Below are 15,671 nucleotides of genomic sequence, written 5' to 3'. Positions count from 1 at the left end.
CATTCATTTGTCCATGATTTACATGCTGGTGCATCTTGAACTCTCTTAGTAATTACAGTGATATTGTGGATTAAAAGAATTTTTTGGCTATAAAATAGAAGGGATATACATAATTTTCATCAACTAGAGGTTCCACCCCTATGTTCCTTTTGAATTCATATTGGAGCTATCATAGGAATAAACCCTCCTACACCTAGTTGAAAACAAAGAAGAAGATGGGAGGGGATTTAATAGGAGAGAGCTCACAGATACTAAGAGACTTCACCTCCATCCCCTTGTAGTAGACATTTTTTAGGAGGCATCAATGGTTAGGTTTCTTTGAGCTACTAAAAGGATATGATGATGATATCACTTATGAGTTTTCCATGGCCCTAAACCCTCAGGAAAGAGCCAGTGCTACCACTGTGGTGAGGGGATTATCCATTACCATCAATCTTGAGCTGACTAGCAGGGTGGCAAAACTCCCCCTAGGGGTCTAGTGGAGAAAAGAAGATAAGTCCAGCAATTCCCTTGCAAAGAATAATTTCTTCATTGATGATGACAAACTAATTGAAGATAAAAATTGAGTTAGAGGCAAGCACCTCCCCTATCCCTAGGATGAGGTGGCCTACCATATGCTTAAGTTCATCTCTTGTGAAGGAATGTTGAGTGTATTCTATGGCTACCAGTTCAAACTGCTCCATTAACTGAGATTTCAAGCAAGATTTCCCATAGGCCAAAGACTTAGTGTGCCTTATTTCCTCCTACATTCCATCGTGGACATGAGCCAAAAGGTGAAAGAGGGCAAGCAACAACACTTAGGACACCATGGCCTCATCAAACTAATAGTGGAAGATGCTTTAAATAAATTAAGAGTTCCTGACCTCTGGTCCATATTCAGAGATATAGACAAAGAAGCCTTCCTTAACACTCAAGTCCTTGCACTTGGTGAGACCCCAACTCCTAGTGCTGAAGGAGAAGAAGAAGAGGTAGAAGAAGAGAAAGAGGCAGTAGCAAAAGAGGAATAACCACAAAAAAGGAAGAGGTGGAGGAAGAAAAAAAGGAAGAAGAAGAGGAGGAGCAACAGGAAGAACCAAGCCTTGAAAAAACTACTGCACCTAGAGAAGAGGAGGTATCCCCAGAGAAGAAAAGTTTGTCTTTTAAACACCCTGAAAGGATGCAAATGTTTTCCTAGCTGCCTTGGGAACACCAATCAAACCTAAGAATAAAAGGCAGAGGAAAACTCCCCTCTACTTTAAAACAAGGAAAATAACTAGGATTAAACAGGGGAAGCCTCAAACTCCCACAAGGACCCCTATTATAATTGAAGAATCACCAAGTAAAAGAGAGGAGCTAGAACCCATTGAAATGAAAGTTGAGAAAGTCACATCTCCTAGAGCCATCTCAAATACTCCCATAACCTATGTAAGAAAGCTTGTCACCAGGTCAACCTCCTCTAAGTAGCCCAAGGCACCTATCACACTCCAACAAAAAGGAAAAGGCCTACTACAGGAAACACAAAGCCTGCTACAAGAAACACAAACAGTGCTATAGGAAGAGCAGAAAATGCTACAAGAGAAGAAGGGGCAGAAAGAAGGAAAAGATGAAACACAATAGTTACAAGAGGGGACAAATTCTCCAAGAACATTTGAGAGATATTTTACAGAGCTAGAGGAGCCTAGTCCACAGCCCAATTTGAGCTCCTATTACAAGTTCATTGAAGGAGGAAGAGTGATCCCACCAAAATTTGCAGTCGCTCTCTTCTTTGAACTTGAGGAAGAAAGAGGAAGGACACATAGATGGATGCCGATTTCCAAATCCAAGAAAGTGGAAGATGTGACTCTTATGGAAGAAAATCTCTTATAAATAGGCAAGGAGTTGAGTGAATTAAGGGGTAGAGATTACACAATGAGAAAATAGTTGCAGGCAGAAAGCACATGGTTGAGGAAGAAATTGCAAGAGAAGGAGACCCAATTGGCCACAACTGAAAGCCTCTCCATGGAGGCACTTCAATGCAGTCTACCATCCAAATAACATGCACTTTTCCTCCAAGAATAATAGACACATTTCCAGATTAAGACACTAGCACAACATGGGTCCATGCCATTCTAGGACTATATTAAATTCATTGAGTTGTGTTACAAGAGTAGCATCGAAGACAAAGCCAAATTAGCTAAATTCTACCTACACAACCTCACCTTAACTGACATGAATGTTTGGGATCCCAATGAAAATTTGGGAGACTTGCAGCCGATGGCCCTGACATCTTGGATGCATCATGAGGAGGCCAGGGTTGAGGAGTTGAAGAGAGTATTGGTAAAAGAAGAAAAAAAATCCCTCTACATTGGGGTAGAGTATATAAGTTCCATGGCTATAATCAGTAATCACATCATCATTTCTAATAATGCTAATATTTCACCTAGATACCTTGCTACGCAAGAGCACTCCATCTCCCACTTTGACAAAACTCTCAGGATGTCGGGGACAGAGAGACGACAAGCATGTTAGAGAAGATGGAATAACCTACCACACAGTCTCCATATCAAGGAGTATCAGTCTCCTAAGAGATGAGGAATGCATTGGATAGAACACCTATGTACAAAATGGCCATGCAATGATTGAAGATCAACTGTATTGGACTTAAGCTCGGTCCACCTTTACTGTTGGGTTTACAGGAAGGAAGGAAGGAAGAAGAGGAAAGGAAGTAGTGGGAGGACATAGAGAAAAATGTAGGCTTCTATCCTCAGGAAGACACACCATATACAAAAGCTTGGGATGTTAGAGAGGCCACCAAGGCCATGAAGGACATGGACATAGATGACTAGGTTGCTCAGAGGATGAGAAAAAAATTTCAATAGGGGGGTGATGATGAGGCTCATCAATAGGTATATTATATGGGTCACAATTCCATCCTCTAGCTTATTAAATTATATTTTTCTCACATTTATCTACAAATTTTGTTATATTATGCTTAGTGTGAGGAGTAAATACGTGTTACTATGTCATGTTGCCTAATGTGTGTTAAATGTAGGAATTAGAGAAATTTTGAGTTGATTTGAGTGCAGTAACTCGGGGTAGACAAGTAAGAGATATTCTAGGAGGTGGTCCACCTCCTTAACTCAAATTATTCGAAGTTCCCCCACTATATCTCATCAACTTGGCGTCATTCGCAGCCAAGCAGGCCGAGTTCATTGGCAGTTGAACTAGTGCACCTCAAGGAAGAGTTAGATTCACCTATTCTTGAGTTAGGGAGTCAAATATCCCTATTTTCTAGGGAGATGTTGGTAGCTCCACTTTTGTATAAATAAACAAGCTAAGGGACTCATTAGGATTCAAAGTTTTATTGCAACAAAGAGGCCATTAATTTGAAGCACATTTGACTGTTATTTTATGATGTATTTGACACTTTTTGAATGATAACGATAAGTTTTATTTTGATATAGTACCGAGTTGACTTAGAGGGTTGAAGCTCTTGGGTTAGGACCCAACCCTAACAACATAAGTTCCTCTCCTGTATCTATATTCTTAGTCTAGAATGTTGATTAATTGTTGAAGTTTACTCATGTTTTTTTAGCTTAGAAGATTCATCAAGTTATTGCTTATTTATGTTTCCATTAGCTCAGAGAGTAGATTAGTTGTTGCAGTTCAGTAGAGTAAAATCCATCAAAAATCCTATGACATTGACCCCTATCTCATTTCCCTCATGGGATCATGATTAGAGGACCCCAATCTCACAGCCCAAAAATAGAGTCTGATTTCTTGTTCATTGCATAGATCAAGTTTTGGCATTAGTTAGATAGTTATTTACGATTTATTGGAAATATTTACAGTTGTTATTTTTCTTCTCAATATTGTTGTATCTTATAAGTTAGTTCATTTTATAGATCAAGTTCTTAGCAGTAGTTGGATAAGTTTCTCCAAATTCAATTCATATTTTCCACATTGACATGTAATAATTTGCAAATGAAAAGAGAAACAGGTGCAAGTGTTATTGTAGGGTTGTTGATCTACAGGTTGATGATACCAACCCATGTTATAAACCTCTATTTTTCGGTTACCGTAAGCAAACCATCTTAGCCCAAATCTAGCCTTTTTGAAGTACTAGGCTTGGCTAACGACGAGGATCACCTTCCCCACACTTTCCTCAAATTTCATATACCCTTCCAACACTTCATCTCACCCTTATCACCCTCCAAGAGGAGAGATTCTAGTCCAATACTATGAAATGTGTTCCTGCAGGTGTCCCAATCAGTAGCGAATTTAGAGTACCTCTACCAACGGAAGATATATTGTAGAGAAAATATGAATGAGAGAAGTATATTACAACCCCTATTACACAGAGTGGTGGGTGGCCTTGGAAAGCACCATCAAAATAACCCTACGAGATATCATAATCCAAATTTGCAAAGTAGGGGATTCTCTAAGAAGAGGATTTTTTTTTTTGTATTATATTCCTTAACCAAAGCAATGATTTTTGTAACGTTAGTTTCGAGAGTCGCTTAATTGTCTTAGAATAATCGATCTTTATGAGCTTTAAAAATAGAATCGATCAATATACATGGAAGGCCAGAAAAAAAAAAACTCACATATTTCTCCAAAATCCAACTCCTAAATGATGTGGCTATCAGACTAGAATGTTAGTAGGACTTGGTTTGAACTTCGAATGAATAAGAGAGTAAGCCAGTATCATAAAAGAGAAATGTAAAAATAAATTTTTCATTCTCTCTTTAGACAGATGACTGAGAGTGCATCTTGCTAGGCCCTTGCAAACCATGAGAGTTTAGTATGTCCCAGGTTAATAATTTTTTAGAGGTTTCAAGACATAAGGTGATTTTAGCTTTCAACAATGTGTTTCATAAAGGTTTCCACCACCAAATTTTTATCCCCTCAAATGATTATTCAAACCATGCCCAGTAACCAAGCTTGGCCATAAAACAGCCCATGGTTGGATTCATGAACAAAACAAGGAAGTCAAAAATATCACGTTTGAGAAAGATACGATTTTGTTGCAAAAATCGGATATAAAGGTTTCATTCACCAATTAAATCCCCTTCCAAATTGAGCATATGTGTTGATTGCCATGTATTCAGACCCATAACCTATGGAGTGTAAGTGGAAACATCAGATAGGTGTGTAATAATTTCCTCCTCTAATCGATGGAGAAGTGGGTGGTAGAGGGTACAATCATAACCAATCTCGATCCATGGATCCATGCCAATGTGGATTTGGGAGTCATCACTTATTTTCCAGATGATCCATTTTCCAATAAGAGGAAACAAAGCCACCATCACTTTCCAAACTATGGAGCCTTTAAAATATTTAATGGGTTATCTAATCCATTCAATGACAGAGAGGCCTATGAGGTAATTTCATATATAGACCTTTGTGCAAAGTGAGTTGTTGGTAATCATGCACTAGAGGTTCCTTTCTACAAGAGATTTGGCAAAGAGAAACAAATTCTTAATCCTCCAACCTCCATAATATTTTGGAGCCTCCATTATGGTCCAACAAATTAATGAGATTCTTGGGATGTACTTGGAACTTGTCCATAAGTTGAAACTGAGTCTTGTAATTTGATTAATGATAACTTTGGGGACCAAATATATAGATAATCAATAGACTAGCGCACTTTCAATCACAACCTTCATGAGAATGAGTCTACCTCTATAGGAGGGAAGATGGTGTGTTAAAATGGAGATATGAGATTCAATATTTTTAACCATCCATCCCCAATCCTCCCTTTTTGGTTGGGCTTCAATGTAAATCCTAGATATTTTACGACATACACCAAAGGCTTTTCCTTAAAGGGAAATCAATTGAGAGCTAACATGTGAGCAAGTGAAAAGACCTCGTTGCATATCATAACCAATTTCTCTGTATTCATAACCATGCCCGTGGCTAGATAAAAAAAATCCAAAATGGTATTAAGAGTTGAAACACTCCTACGAGTGATTTGCACACAGAGGAATACATCGTCCACAAAGAGAAGGTCCGTAGCCTATGTGACCTCAAATAAGAATATGCCATCAATGTCCCTTGTTAATTTGTATGATTCCATCAACTAGATGAGAGATTTTGTAACCAATGGAAATATGAGGGGGGGGGGCACCCTTGATGAAGGACTTAAGATGCATTAAAAAATTTGGAAGCGGTTTCATTTATCAAAACTAATATGACATAGTTTGGATACAACCCAAAATCCAATTAATAACCATAAGGGTCAGACCCATTTAAATGAGAAGAAGACGAATGTAAGTCAATTTAGTCCTAGTAAAAGCTTTAGTAAGGTGTACTTTCATAATACAGAATTTGTTCCAGATTCCTTAATATGGTGCATAACTTCCTGAGAGACCACAACATCATCCATAATGTTTCTATTCTGTGGAACCAAATTGTTCCTATGAGATTATAGTGTTGAGGATGGGATTGAGTCTACATGCAATATTTTAGATATAATTTTATAAATAACATTGCAGGAAGCTATAGGCCAGTAGTTAGAGAAGGATTTACCCTCATATGATTTGAGTGTTAGGTAAAGGAAGGTAGAGTTGATAGACATAAGGACTGTGCCCTAGTATTTTGAGTCTTTGATAACCTTGAGTAGATAATCTTTTGGGAGATCATAGAATCCTAAATAGAATTCTACTGGGAAGCCATCCAAACTAGGGATCTTGGATTTTTTCATAAATCTTAGAACAATTAAGAATTCAACTTTCGATGCCTCTTTAAGGATAGAGGAGTTCATCTCTTCCGAAATAGGGAAAGAAGAAAGGAATTACCTGGAGGATGTCCTATATAGGGAACCCTGGAGGAGCTTGATATAATGACTTGAAATGTTGCACCCTTGCCTCGCCCTTCTCCTCAAATATTCGTAGGGGAGGCCCATAATTTTGATAATTATCATAATTGTGAGATAATTTCATGTTATTAATACCAACTTCAAGCCATATAACTATTCTATTAAGACACCAACAGTCTCCCTCCAATAGTAAGAGAGAGTGCCTTCTTTCTTCAAAATATTTCATTTCTTGAGGACTCGTAGCTGTGATAGGACTCAAAATATGAGTACATTGAATTTTAGAGAAATTTTAGTTGATCTCTTGTAATTCCTTGTCCAACTATGCTTGGTGATCCATGGCCCATGACCTAGAATGTATTTTCATATTTAGGAGATTCTCTTGGAATTGCTTCATATATGAATTATCTTCCAGAGGCGACAAGTGATTCCAAGTAGTACGAATGATAGCACTATATTATTCCTCCTGTAGCCATAAGGGGTTGAATCAGAAAGGGTATGCATTGGAATTTCCGTTAGGGTTGAAATGCACTAAAATGGGTCAGTGCTCTGATATTCCTCCCATTTCACCTATTGATTTGATAGCATATCCCAAGATCCAAATTCCATTATATTTTCAAAAATGATCAAGCCTATTTAAAAGTTCATCTTATTTTGAACACCCATTTCTCCCAGTGGGGAGGCGATTTATGGTCTCAATGTTGATTTTTTGTATGTTGAGAGAAAATCCTGAAATAAAAATCCTTGTGGGTCTAGGCGCGAGATAGGTCCCCATACTTCCCTTATAGATATGGTGAAATTAAGATCACCTCCCACCATTGTATATGGATCTAAAAATTCACCTGCATTGGCTAGATACTCCCAATATGAAGTGCATTCACTACGACGGCCATATACATTTAACACATAAAAATCAAATCAAAATATTTATGTTTGAGCTTAAGAAGAATTGTCGAGGTAGAGAGGAAGTGGTGATTTCCTGACAGTTTTTGCTCCAACCAAAGATGAGACCACCTAAATGTTTAAAGGCATCTAGATGAAAAAAGGGCCAAAGCCTTAAAAAACCTTCAAGAATTCTCCTAGCTCTGTCACCAAGGCACATCATTTCCTATATAAGAACACCATCACACTGGTGTGTAGAGAGTAGTATTTTGAGGGATGATGTATTATCACTTCTTTCACTACAATGCTAATCTTCCTGTTGTTTCATTCAATTTTGCACCAGAGTCAGGTTATCCTTTAAGAGTTAAAGAAATTGTTGTCGATGTTCAATGTGATCTTCCACTGCTTGAACCTAAAAATCTTCTCTTAAAGATGATGTGATGGACGGTGCATGCTATCGATAAAGTTCCATACATGTATCATATGTACTGGGATCTTGATGTAACTTTTGAATGAGTGCCCACACCTCTTCATCATTTTTCCATTCATCCCTTTATTTAGTTATCCAATCAGGTTGGATAGTAGAAATGACACAACATTTGGTATCAGAGCTCTATGTACTAGGGTTTCTCTTGTTCAAACAAGTCATATTGGAATTTTCATTATAATATTTTTATGCAAAGCTTTAGAAGCTGAAATTTTGAACACATAGATTTGAAATCTTGATGAACATCTTGTAAACATTTCAAAGCTTGGTTCAATACATTTTTGGAGAGATGGTCCAAGCAACTTAGGGTTTTTGCATGCTCCAGAATTTTGTCTCAAACATGTGTTTTGAGGAAAATCATCATAAAATCTTCATGCATCTTATTTGAATTTTGTAAAAGTTTACTGAAAGTGCACAAAATGTAGTTTCTCATGTATCATATTTAGGGCCTATTATAGCACTACAACCACTCTCCAAAATTTTTCCTTAGCTTCGTTTTGGAGCCTCCCTACCAACCATCCTTAGCAGCATGTCTTGCATTGTCAAGTACATAGGCTCCATTGGTTTTTCAGTAGCTTGCCAGCCTGTGCATGTCAGTTTTTTTCACTCTCCTCACAGGCTTCCATTACAGACTTTAGCTAGTTGTTGGATGAGCAGCTCCCTCAAAAAATTGTGCAATTCTGGAGGGGAACTGGCCTTCCCTCCAAAAATTGCGCAAATTTGTTGGGCAGCCTGTTGGGATCAGAAATTACGCAATGGAGTCAGACAAGCTTCCTTGAGAAAATTGGGTAATCTAGCCCAACACTGCAACTTAGCCTACAATTGCGCAATTATGGGCAGCACTCACCTGCTGACCCCAGAAATTGCACAATCCCTCTGGGACAGCCAGCCCAGCTTCTCCCAGAAATTGCGCAAATCCCTCTCTCAGTCAAGCAGGCTATTGCATGTGCCTTTAGGTTTACCAGTTCCACCTGGGACCCAGCAAACTTGATTTGCATGCATGGGCTGCTTTTCTCGAAATAACAAAAATCAACAAGAAAAAAGAATCCCTAGATTTTAGGGATGTATTTTTAGGAGCTTGAGGTTACATGCAAAGGTCGTTTTAGAAACTTCCCTCCAAGTGTATCTTTTTCCTAGATTTGTGGCATGCACGTCATGAGCCTCAAAATTATTTATTTGATGCTTCAGGTCTCATTCTTCACATCGATCTTGGAGCTCTAATATCCCACAGCACATCTACGAGTCTTTGGCACATCCAACTCAACTATTTTCGGGTAAGACCACTTTACGTGTCTTTTGCATCATTTCTGTTGCTTTTTTTGTTTTGGCTTGTGTGAGTGTTGTTCTATTGATTTTTGTGAATTCTTGTTGCATTTTGCATGTATGTTAGCCTGTACAAGCACCATTTCAATTGTCATTTGCATCTCACTGTTTTCGCATGCATGACACTGCTTTACATGGACGATTGTCGATTCAGTGACTCATTTTGCACACATGCATGTTTTTTCATTTTTTGAATTTTGCATTCATTTTTTGCATGCATGATCATTCACTCTTGCCTACACTCAGTTTCACCATGCATTCAGATCTCGATATGTTTTCAGTCGCCCATCGGCGAGTCTGGGCAACCTTGGCCCAAACTCTGCCTTGCCCGGACAACATTGCACATTTCTAAGAGGGAAGGCTCTACCTTCCTCCTAGAAAATGCCCAAATCTAACCAGATAGTGTCATCCAGACTTGCTTTACGTAATTCTGAGAGGCAGTGTTTGTTGGCCCAGAAAATTGTGTAATGCAGTCCCTAGGCCTGCATGACTTGCCAACTAAAATTGTGCATTGCGCAATCTCAACACCCTACAAGTGGGTTTGGATTACACATTGCATAATTCCAGTAGTCAACCAGCCTCCCAACAGTCTAGACTTCCTTTTGCACAGTTCCAACAGTCAATCTCCTGGCCTCCCAGTGAAAATTGCACAATCCTTACCAGCAGTCTCATGGGTATGTTGCATGTCAGTCCTCAAGTTTGATTTGGTTTTAACTGACAGATTCCTTGCCATGCATGTCACCATGTCTCCACATATAGCAGGTGTTCGTCCATCTCTTAGCAATTCAGGATTAATGGCCTCCAAGAGAGCAGGGTTAGAGGACATTGACGAAAACGCAACTGGAAATGCAGTTGAGCGAGTGTCTATGAGTTTGTCGATTTACAAAGACACCAAGCTCATCATAGACAAAGACATCAAGTTGAAATGGCAGGATATCAATGATACATTCTTAGGCACATTTGGGGAAGATCTTGATGACTACACAGTCTATGTGAACATTCACAAGTCCAGCTTGTACCAGATTTCATGCAGGTATCATGCATTCCCATGCGTGGACATGATGCACTGGATCATCTCTCACACTGATCTCGAGACGATGGTGTTAAGCAGTGTCAACAGGACAGAGATTGCTACCTTCAAGGCACAGGACTATCAATAGATGTACCACTTGCCGAAACTATTGATCACCATGGAGACACCCTTAGCATACCCAACAATATTGCAAACTCCAGGGATATCTTGAAGAACTGGATGAAGGAGCCAGCCAAGTTTAGGATGAAACCCAACTAGGTTTACAATACAAAGATACTGCGGAAGGCATATCAATACTTTTTTATTTTTTTCATGCCACTTGTATGGCCAAGAGAGCATGGAGACCTTCCCGTAGAGTTGGGTGATCGCGTTGGACCAACTAGATAGTGAAGATAAAGCATGCAATTGGTCTAGCATGTTGGCTTGGCTTGGAATGTGTGTCGACCGACCAAGAGCTTGGCAGATGCTACATCTTACAATCAAGCAAGTGTGGAAACAAAGATGAATAGATAAATGAACAATAATTTCTGGAGGTGTTAGACTTGCTTTTCACAAACAATGTCCATTAAGAGAGTTAAAGTTCTACCAGTGTGTCAACAAGTGTTGTAGCGACTACAAACACCCTCCAAAATTTTGCCTTAGCTTCGTCTTGGAGCCTCCCTACCAACCATCCTTAGCAGCATGTCTTGCACTATCAAGTACATAGGATTCATTAGTTTTTCAGTAGCTTGCCAGCCTATGCATGTCAATTTGCTTCACTTCCCTCACAGGCAGCCATTGTGAACTTAAGGTAGTTTCTGGTTGAGAAAATCTGTTGGGCAGCCTACTGGGCTCAGAAATTGTGCAATACAGTTAGACAGGCTTCCTTGAGAAAATTTCGCAATCTGGCCCAACACTGCAGCTCAGCCCAGAAATCGTGCAATTCTGGTAAGTAGTCATCTGCTGACCCCAAAAATTGTGCAATCCCTCTGGGATAACCAACCCAGTTCCTCCCAGAAATTGCTCAAATCCCTCTCTCAATCAAGCAGGTTGTTGCATGTGCCTTTAGGTTGATCGGTTCCACCTAGGACCTAGCAAACTTGATTTGCATGCATGGGCTTATTTTCCAAAAATAGCAAAAATCAACATGCAAAAAGAAACCCTAGATTTTAGGGATATATTTTTAGGAGCTAGAGGTTACATGCAAAGGTCATTTTAGAAACTTCCCTCCAAGTGTCGCTTTTTCCTAGATTTGTGGCATGCGCGTCATGAGCCTCAAACTTATTTATTTGATGCTTCAGGGCTCATTCTTCACATCTATCTTGGAGCTCTAACATCCCACAACACATCTAGGAGTCTTTGACACATCCAGCTCAGCTGTTTCTAGGCAAGTCTGCTTTACTTGTATTTTGCAACATTTCTGTCGCTTTTTGTGTTTTGGCTTGTGTGAGTACTATCTAGTTGATTTTTGTGAATGCTTGCTATCACTTGCATGCAGGTTAGCCTATACAAGAATTGTTTCAGTTGTCGTTTTCATCTCACTACTGTCACATGCATGACATTTATTTGCACGGACGGCCACCGATTTGGTGCCTCGTTCCACACACATGCATGTTTTTCCATTTTCTGAATCTTGCATTTGATGTTTGCATGCATACGGATCTGCACATGTTTTCATTCGCCCATCGGCAGGCCTGGGCAATCTTGGCCCAAACTCTTCCTTGCCTAGACAACATTGAACATTTCTAAGAGGGAAGGCTCTGCCTTCCTCCCAGAAAATGCACAAATCTGGCTAGACATTGTCCTCTAGACTTTCTTTACGTAATTCTGAGAGGCAGTGTCTGCTAGCCTAGAAAATAGCGCAATGCAATCCCTGGGCCTGCATGACTTGCCAAATGAAATTGCACATTGCTCAATCTCAGCACTCAGCAGGTCAGTGTGGATTCCACATTATGCAATTCTAGCAATCAACCAGCCTCTCGACAGTCTAGAATTCCTTTTGCGCAATTCCGATAGTTAGTCTCCCGGTCTCCCAGTGAAAATTGTGCAATCCTTGCTAGTAGTCTCCCGGGTATTTTACATGTCATTCCTCAAGTTTTCTTTGGTTTTAACTGATAGATTCCTTGCCATTCATGTTGCCATGTCTCCATATATAGTAGGTGTTCATCCATCTCTTAGCATTTCAGAATTAATGGCCTCCAAGAGAGTAGGGTCAAAGGACACCAAAAAAAGCACAACTAGAGATGCAGTAGAGTGAGTGTCTATGAGTTTGCCAATTTACGAAGACACCAAGCTCATCATAGAAAAAGACGTCAAGCTGAAATGGAAGGAGATCAATGATACATTCTCAGGCACATTTGGGGAAGCTCTTGACGACCGCATGGTCTATGTGAATATTCAAAAGTTCGGCATGTACCAGATTGCATGCAGGTATCTCGCGTTCCCATGCGCAGACATGATGCACTAGATTGTGTCGCACACTGATCCTGAGATGATGGTGTTAAGCTATGTCAGTGGGATAGAGATTGTTGCCTTTAGAGAACAAGACTATTAGCAGATGTACCACTTGCCAAAGCCAGTGATCACGATGGAGACATCCTTCAGTATACCCAACGACAATGCAAACTCCAGGGATATCTTGAAGAACTGGGTGAAGGAGCCAGCCAAGTTTAGGATGACACCCAACCAGATTTACAAGATGAAGATAATGTGAAAGGCATATCAGTAATTGGTTATTTTTCATGTCACTTGTATGGCCAAGAGAGCATGAAGACCTTCCCACAGAGTTGGGTGATTTTGTTGGACCAACTGGGCAATGAAGGTAAAGCATGCAACTGGTCTGACATGTTGGCTCATAGGCTAAAGGAATAGGTAGAAGGAGCTCAAAAGCCACCCAAATGTCAACAAGTAGAAATCTACATGTCCACATACATATTGGATGCAATCTATGCCCGTCAGCAGTTCCCAAGCTTGAAGTGGGCATGGACATCAGCGGAAACCTCTGTAAACACTTATTGGAGATTTTTTTCCAAATGCAACTTTCACGGAGTCATCACATAGTTGTGAGACCATTTTGTCACCCCAGTGTACAAGATGATATTTGAGCAGGATCCACCTTTCATGTCGAAGGTAGAAATGGACGCACTGATCGACATAGCGGATTGGTATGCCTCGCCCTTTGGCACCTTCATACAAATGTATAGTGCAGAGAAGCCTCCACATGTTTTCCGAAGTTTTCCATGGACAAGCTCTTCATGCAAGAAGTGTCATACCACATCTCAGTAGGATTGTTAGCTAGACTGCATCAGAAGAAGAAGGCACCCTGGCCCACTCTTCCATTGCGAATCGAGTTGTATGAGATACAAAATCTCAAGCATGCGGATGCCAAGACAAAAGAGTTCAAAAGATTTACTTTCAGCACTAGAAGCTTCAATCCGTACGACCCACATTGCTTTGTGAAGGATCACTATGCGAGAGTGCAATTTCCTTGGATCCACGGGGCGTGTCATTGGGCTGAGGAAGACCCATGGAGATATTGCCACAGCTTCTCCAGGCTAAATGAACTGGTCGGCATCACTATGGAATGGTTAGCGAAGAAACATCTAGGAGAGCACCAACAACAACATCAACAGAGGATAAAATACATGTGCATGACAAAGGCAAGAGAAACATTGTCGACAGCGCATAGGCAGAGCAAAGCTACAAATTCAGAGCAGACCCACTTGTGGAGAAAGCAACTTTGGGGATAGAGGCGAAGAGGTGACAAAATGACAAGAGGATCACGAAAAGGTAGAGAGATAAACAGAGGATGGAAGAAACAGTGAAGGAGTTGCAAGAGTTGAAGGAGAAACTTTGGACAGAACAGGAGCTACGCAGACAGGAGACGGAAGCGCAGTAGGGAAAAACACAACAAGGGGCGAAACATGCACAGATTGATGAAACTATGCCCATACAGGTGGTAGACTCATCCGAGCAACTGGAACAAAACAAACACGGTGAGCAGTCACAGGAGAAAGACTTCGCTCAAGAGATTGAACGGGTACTTGAGTAGATGGATACAGAGATGGCGTAGCCAGAGTTAGAGAAAGACATCGACCTCATGCCTTATCACTGAGAGATCAACCCACCAGCTTCACCGGATCCGGAAGCATAGAGAGTCCTGAGTGACCAAGGAGATACTGAGATCCTTGGAGACAAGCCGGAAGAGGAGATGGACAACATACCATTTGACAAGTCACAATATAGAGTTGTGCAATATGTAGTTTGAGGAACAAGTGATCATATCTAATGTGCACAAGCATCCAACAACATTGGCCGATGCTACCAGAGAATATGTTGAAGCCACTAGCTCGAGTGTCTGCTTCTTGATAGCAGAGAACGAGAAAATGGATAAGGAGTTAGAGATGGCCAAGCAGGGAGGAGAACTAGTTGCAGCATCCACCAGAGTAGAACTAAAGAAGGTGATACTGAATGAAGTATCGTCCCTCGAGATAGTCATGTGGATGTTGAATTCCAGATTTTATACCGTACACAAGGTAGTTTTCCATCTCAACTGTTGTTAGCAACGCTATGCTAGGAGAGCACATATCTTGTCAAACTTGCATATTGTTGTCGACCACATGTAAAAATTGATAATGAGATACAAGGGAGACCCATTACACTTGCCCAAGATGATGAAGCCCATGGAGGTTGAGTTGAAGGCACGCATCCAGAGTCATATTCAGAACTATGAGGAAATCCCGCAGCTCATCACTAGTTTGCAGGCTTCCCATGCATGGGTGTTCAAAAGCATGGATGTTGTTGTGCACGTGCATGCAATCCCATCTATTGGGACACTCATCGAGGAAAAGACAAAGGGTCAAGTCTGACAGGATCTGGACTCGTACTTTGATGATTTAATGCGCACAACCACCAATGCATACTTGGCGACTAGTGCAGACACTATGCATCAGTATGTCACTGGTCCAGCTGCACTCAAGACAATGATGTGCATGTTATTAGACGAGTGGGAAAGAGGAGCCAAATTAGTGTACCCGGATGCAATAGAGGAAAGATTTCTTTTCCATAAAGATGTCACCGCAGAGTACATGGACATCAGTTCGCCACCGTCAACCATTGTGAGGATGTCGAAGAGTTGGTCTTCCCATAGTTGCCTGAGTCATAGTGATGTCATGCATGGCTTTCTCAAGCCT

Source organism: Pinus tabuliformis, chromosome 9 (genome assembly GCF_031772625.1).
Source record: "Pinus tabuliformis cultivar Carrire ecotype Pingquan chromosome 9, CPIR1, whole genome shotgun sequence".
NCBI classification, from domain to species: Eukaryota; Viridiplantae; Streptophyta; class Pinopsida; order Pinales; family Pinaceae; genus Pinus; species Pinus tabuliformis.
The sequence above is the reverse complement of the archived record's forward strand: the minus strand, read 5'-3'. Positions refer to the sequence as shown.